Source organism: Felis catus, chromosome E2, assembly GCF_018350175.1.
Source record: "Felis catus isolate Fca126 chromosome E2, F.catus_Fca126_mat1.0, whole genome shotgun sequence".
Taxonomy (NCBI): Eukaryota; Metazoa; Chordata; class Mammalia; order Carnivora; family Felidae; genus Felis; species Felis catus.
Window position 1 is genome coordinate 22,425,697 of NC_058382.1, and position 6,043 is coordinate 22,431,739.

The following is a 6,043-nucleotide window of genomic DNA, read 5'->3' on the forward strand; positions in this document are numbered from 1 at the left end:
CGTCCCTCCGAAGGCTCTCGTCAGGGTCCCAGAAATTGGCATGAGGAAAGCCTTCGTAATGAAATGAAACCCACAGCCTTGCAAGAAAAGATTTCATTTTGTACATAATTAATAATAGCTTATTCCCCTTTTTTCTTTATTACAGAAGAAAATAAGTTATTGATTTCAACCACAAAGATAACTATTTGCATAACATAGCTGATTATGTGCTGTAACTGGTCCAGATGGAATTAATTTGCTCGAACCATATTATATAATTTTCTTAAACAGGTAAAGATTTCATATCCAGGAATATTTCTAGTTGATTAGCAAAGCCCCTGATCTCATCGCAACTGGCTTAAGAAGACGCATCTTGAATCCCCTGTCCTGCATGGTCAGAAAATGAATTATTTCTAAAACCAATTCCACCAGAGAACTAAGGTACTTTTCAACCATTTGGAGACGGCACAGGAGGGAGGGGGAGAGCGTCTCTTATTCAACAGACACCTGCATCACGCTGCCTCATCCTGCGGCTCGTGGCCTAATTATTTCAGAAGGCTAGTTTCCCACGTCAGGCGTATTCATTTTTAGCCTTGATCACCTCATTTCTCCAGCCTGCAGATCAAGGTGCACCTTGAACCATACACAATGCTTCCTGGGCCTCCGGGTCAAACCTGTGTCCTTTGCTTTGAGAGTGCCTTCCTTCCGGTCCTCGGGACGAGGAAGCAAGAGGTTCAAGATGGTGTTGCCAAGTACCAGCCTCTCCGCTGGGCCAGTCCACTCCTCTGCCCGGGCTGGAAGGGTATGGCCTGCATTAAAACTCCCTGTGACAGCGATACCCATCCCTGGGCTGCAGGGAGCCCGTGAGCCAGGGGCACACTGCTGTCGGAACGTCTTAGCTCCTGAAAAAAAAATTCTGGAGCAGATCTGACATCCTGCTAAGATGTGATATAACTGGGTGGTGAGCACGTCTGTGTTTATTACGTTATTTGTTTTGGTCTTTATGTTTGAAATATTTCATAATAGCCCATAAATCCAAAAATAACTTTGAAGGAAAGGTAGACAGATGAAGGCTTTATCTCAATCAGAACTTGTAAATGACTAGACCCCTAGGTGTCACTTCACATAATAACTGTAAATATAAGGGTAATAATGCATTTATTTGTATTTATAGTTAAGGGGCATTTATGATTTAACTGAAATGTTGTAGTAAAAGATCTGGCTACTTTCTGTTAAGGGACAACACTGCAGACTTAGAGGCTGTCTTGCATAGATGAGGGGTTAGGCCAGATGGCTGGAGTCCTCTGCCCCAAGTCCAGAGCAGTCAAGTTCAAAGTCTCCTGGCCCCTAGGGAATTTATCTCCAAATAACCCTTGAATAACCTATGACTCACCCTCCCTCCCCTGCTTGGCACACTGACAATTGATCAGTTTTATAGAATTGGGAAGTTCAACTTAGGTTTTGCCAAAAACAGAGACCTGTATGAAGCCTGTCCCCAAGGCACAGCAGACTGTGTTACTCTGCATTTCAGAGTCCCAGACAAGCTCCAGATCAGAGAGGCAGTGTGAGAACTTTAATCAAGAGGGCCTGGGAGCTCTCTGGAGGTTTTCAGCAATCTGGTAGCGAAGGGTCTTAAATCCCAAATTGTCCCTCGAAGAGCCCAGGGTCAACCACTCACCCGGCATTATGCCCACTTGTACCCCCTTCCAGACACATCTGGACAAGGTGTGGCCCTCACCAAGTAGATCAGGAACATAAGCTAATTACCACTTTCCAGAGAAGAGCAAATCAAGACACTGTCCCAAGTGATAAGACCTTCTGTTGATGCTTAGAGAAAGCAATTTGTGCTTCTACAACCCCACCCGCACCCCCGGATGGCCTCGTCCTTCGCTCGGATGTGTGTGGAAACGGGGCTAGAAAGCAGGCATTTGCACATGAAGGGAGCATGAATGCCGATGTGAGTTTACATCACTCCCCGAGCTTCTGTACATGTGGAGGAGAACCTCGATCCTTGGAGAACAAAAAAGGAAAAAAAAAAAAAAAAACAAGAGGGGACTTAATAGAAAAAGATCTTTTTATTAAAAAACCATGAATACAACCGCATTCATTCAACCTTAGAAATGTTGTGATGGCTTTTCGGCACAGCAATGTATTTAGATGGGAATATGTCATTAATATAAACAGCAGAAAAGAAACTATTAAAGTAACACAATTTAAAACTGAGCAAACCCGAGTGTTTGATTAAAGTTTTTATACATTCTGTACACATGAGCAGGTCACAGAGAACCCTAATATTTTTGTTGATTTTTAATTTGCTCAAGGTGTGATATCTGAAATGTTAAAATTTCACTAATTTGTATTTGAAATTAGGAGGCAGATCCAAAAGGAGGATTTTCAGTCTGATTTTTCTCGACTGTCTTTAGATGTTCTGGAGAAGGCTACAGCAGAACAGTAACTCAACCTAATGTCAGCCTGAGCAAGAGGCAATCTCCCCTCCCTACGTGCTGTAAGGCAGTACACATTTGCTGGAGTTGCGTTGAATGTAAATACATATGGTGAATATTAACTTTGACGATGGGGCCTAATTCCATATATGTTTTAATGCCTGCCTATTCCTGTAGAAGGTTTCTAAATTTTAAAAAATCCCCAGTTCCTCTGGTCCTGTACTACACATCATGTCCTCTTTAGTGGGCAGGTTTATTTTTCCGTGATTGATAATTAGCGGACCAGCTTCCCCCGCCTCCCAGGAATGTAGGACCTCTGCCATGGGCTCAGGAATGCCTCCCCCCACCCCCGTTTGTGGCCAGGCAGGGCCCATTCTCTCCAGGAGAGTCGCGTGCTCCTACGGTCTGGTTCATTCCTCTCATCAGAGGCCTGTGCCCAGCCCATACTGGCCCCTCGAATGCCATCATCTGGTTCCGGATTTGGGCACACGCTTTCAAAACCATCTCCTGCAGAAGACTGGCAGATGTGTGGGCTGGTGGGCTGGAGGGGGACATCAGACATGTTTGTCACAGAACTGGGAGCCCGGACACCGCCCCCTCAGCAGACAGCAGCTCACCGGCCTCACGGAAATAACTTACTGTAATACGACGATTTGGATGGCCAAATTACAGCAACCCATCTTTATTCCACTCACAGCCGCTGGAATTCTGATATGCTGACACCCAGAATTATTGCTCTGTCATTAAAAAAAAAAAAAAAAAAAAGAATGAGTGGTAATGTTTTGAGTGTTCCCCTCCGAAATATCGGATGATGGCAGCACAGGGTGGCCACGGGGTGGTCGCCGGATACATGTGGTTGGGGGAGGGTGTCCGTCTCTCCACGGGCGTCAATGCAAAGTTCTTTTGTGGGCAGCCTCAATCTGAGTGTGAATCATCCAACGGGCCTCATCTGAGTGAAATACCTTTAAGACTTCTCCTTCTTAAACTCTTAGAGATCTATCTTGTCTGCGGCAAGGAGCCTCATTTTCATGTTGGAACAGATGGGGCAAAATTGTCATTAACAGAAACTGACAACTCTAAAACTGAAATATAGATTTAGAAAGGAATCTAATGAATTAAATCAATGTTATTGCAGTGAAAGCCAAAGAAATTATTAGTGATTTGTAAAGTTACCCTGTATTTTAACCTCCGTATATTTTAGTCTGGGCCATTTTAACATTCACAATCCTTTTTCACTGGCGTGGTTAATGTCTAACTGAGCAACACACTCATCTTAATTTATCTTCCCCTCCTGGTACCGTGACTGCAGGATGGCCGAGACCCAGCCCCGGACGCTCCCCAGTTCTTGTCTGGAGCCCGGAGGAGCCCCGCACCCCACACGCAGAGGCCTTGTCGTGACCTTGCAGGGTCTCTCCGGAAATATGCAAGAATGGGCTCACGGTATTTACTTTTTATTTTTATTTTTTTTTAGTGAGGAGAATCTGATTTTTAAAACAACCCCAAACTCTAAGGCTGTTTTAAGTAATAAATGGGAGGAAAAACATTTCCAGCTGTCCAATTTTTAGATACTTTTCATGATCATATCAAACCAATTACAAAAACCAAACCCAGAACACCCTTGGCCTTCCCGCTGCCTAAACCCCGAGGGAGAACAAAGGAAGAGCGTCCTGGGCTGCCAGTGGGTGGGGGTGGGGGCTGGGGGCCTGGGATCCCCGAGGGTCACCCTGGGCCTGCCAGACCTCCAGGAGGAGGAGAGGGCCTTGGTCTGCTTCCCTAGCTGCACAGGGGGCCCCTAAAATATTCACTCATTCAGCAAGTACTAATGGGTACACATTCAGTGCAAGGCATTGTTCCAGGGCTGGGGACACAACAGTGACCAAGATGGACAAGTTCTCGGGGTTCTGAGGCTTCCTTTCTGGTTGGGGCAGAGGTGGGAGACACATAGTAAACAAGTAAACAAGTGAGATCATCTTAGTCAGTGATAAGAACCAGAAAGAAGATGAAACAAGGGTGGCTTATCAGGGAGGCCTCTCAGAGGAGGAGATATTTGAGCAGAGACCTGGAAAGGAACACAGCTGTGTAGCAACCAGCCATGTGGAAGGCTGGAGGGGGGGAAGCCTTCCTGGCAGCAGGGACAGCAAGTGCAAAGGCCCTTGGGTGTGAAGGAGAACGTAGTTTGCAAAACAGAAAAAGGCCAGTGTGCCTGGAGCTCAGTGAGTGAGTGACAGGCAAAGACCGGGAGACAAGATCTCGTGGGGACACCCAGGACAAGGTAAGGAAGAGGCAGACGGCTTCACGGGCCTCTCTCTACTCTAGAATCCACCATCTCTGGGATGAAATGGGAGAGGCCCACCTCCTGCCGCTCACTGAGGCCTCCCAGAAATGGATCCAGAGCCAGGGGGTCCTGACCTCGGGCAAGCCATGTCCTGGTACCAGCCAGCCTTGCCCAGACCTCCAGCCTCGCGCTCCCTTCGGATCCGTAGGAATCCGTGAAATCTGTGCCTACTGAGTGGAGTCTGGGCTCCTCACCTGAACATTCAGGACCGTGACGGGAAGCCCGGGCCACCTCCATTAGCATGCTGCAGACAGCTGGCCTGTCCTCGGTCCTTCCCCCACCGCTATCCTCCCTCATCTGTCTTCGTGGGCACTTCACTCACTGTCCCAACACCAGCTCAGATGTCACCTCCCCTCCCCATTAACACTGCTCTGGCTTCCCCTGGTCTTCCTGCCCCTAGGGCACCTCAGCCACAGGCGGCCTGAGCTCAGGTTTTCCTTCTCCCACCTTGACCAGTTACTACAAGCAGCTGCAGGGCAGGCTGTCTGGGTCCATCCTTCCATCCAGAAACCGGGGCACCGCCCTGCCCCATGCCTCACCCTGCACAGCCCGCCCCAGGAAGTCCTGGCGGTGCTGTCCCCCCACCCCCCAGCATGCCCCGGGTCAGACCCTCTTTCTGTCTCCCTACTGTTTCCACCCTCGTCCAGGCCACCACCAGCCCTGGCCTGGGCCGGGTCCCTGCTTGCTCCCGCACAGTAGGACTCTCTCTGCAGTCATACAGGGATTTGGGTGTGCGGTAAAATCTACATACCATAAGCTGACCATTTTAACTAGTTTTCAGTGTGCAGTTCGGTGACTTGTGCAGCCATCACCCCCAGCCATCTCCAGAACACCTTGTTTTCACAAAACTGAAACTCTACCTATTAAATATTAACTCCCCTCCTCCCCCTACCCTGCCTGGCAACTCCCCTCCTACTTTCTGTCTCCAGGAATTGGGCCATTCTAGGGACCTCAAATGGGTGGGATCATATAAAATCCATCCTCGAGTGACTAGCTCATTTCACTGACCATGAGGTGTTCAAGGGTCATCCATGTTGTTACGTGTGTCAAAGTCTCCTACCTCTTTAAGGCTGACTGATATTCCTTCATATGGATAGATCGCTTTCCTTTGTTCATCTGTCGATGGATACTCAGATTGTCTCTACCTTTCATCACTGTAAACAGGACTGCTGTGACCAGGGGCATACAAATACCTGTTCTATACCCTGCTTTCAGTTCTTTTGAGTATGTACCAGAAGGGGGATTGCTGGGGCACCTGGGCGGCTCAGTTGTTAAGCACCTGACT

General features: G+C 48.0%; 1 long non-coding RNA gene across 1 annotated transcript; it reads right to left on the reverse strand.

Annotated features, from left to right (window-relative positions):
• Window positions 1-2,035: 2,035 nt before the first annotated feature.
• On the reverse strand, window positions 2,036-5,635 carry LOC109494675. Its single transcript, XR_002149662.3, has 3 exons — window positions 5,510-5,635; window positions 3,063-3,160; window positions 2,036-2,964 (listed from the first exon to the last, which is right to left on the reverse strand). It is a non-coding gene; the product is annotated as an uncharacterized LOC109494675 (long non-coding RNA).
• Window positions 5,636-6,043: the final 408 nt, after the last annotated feature.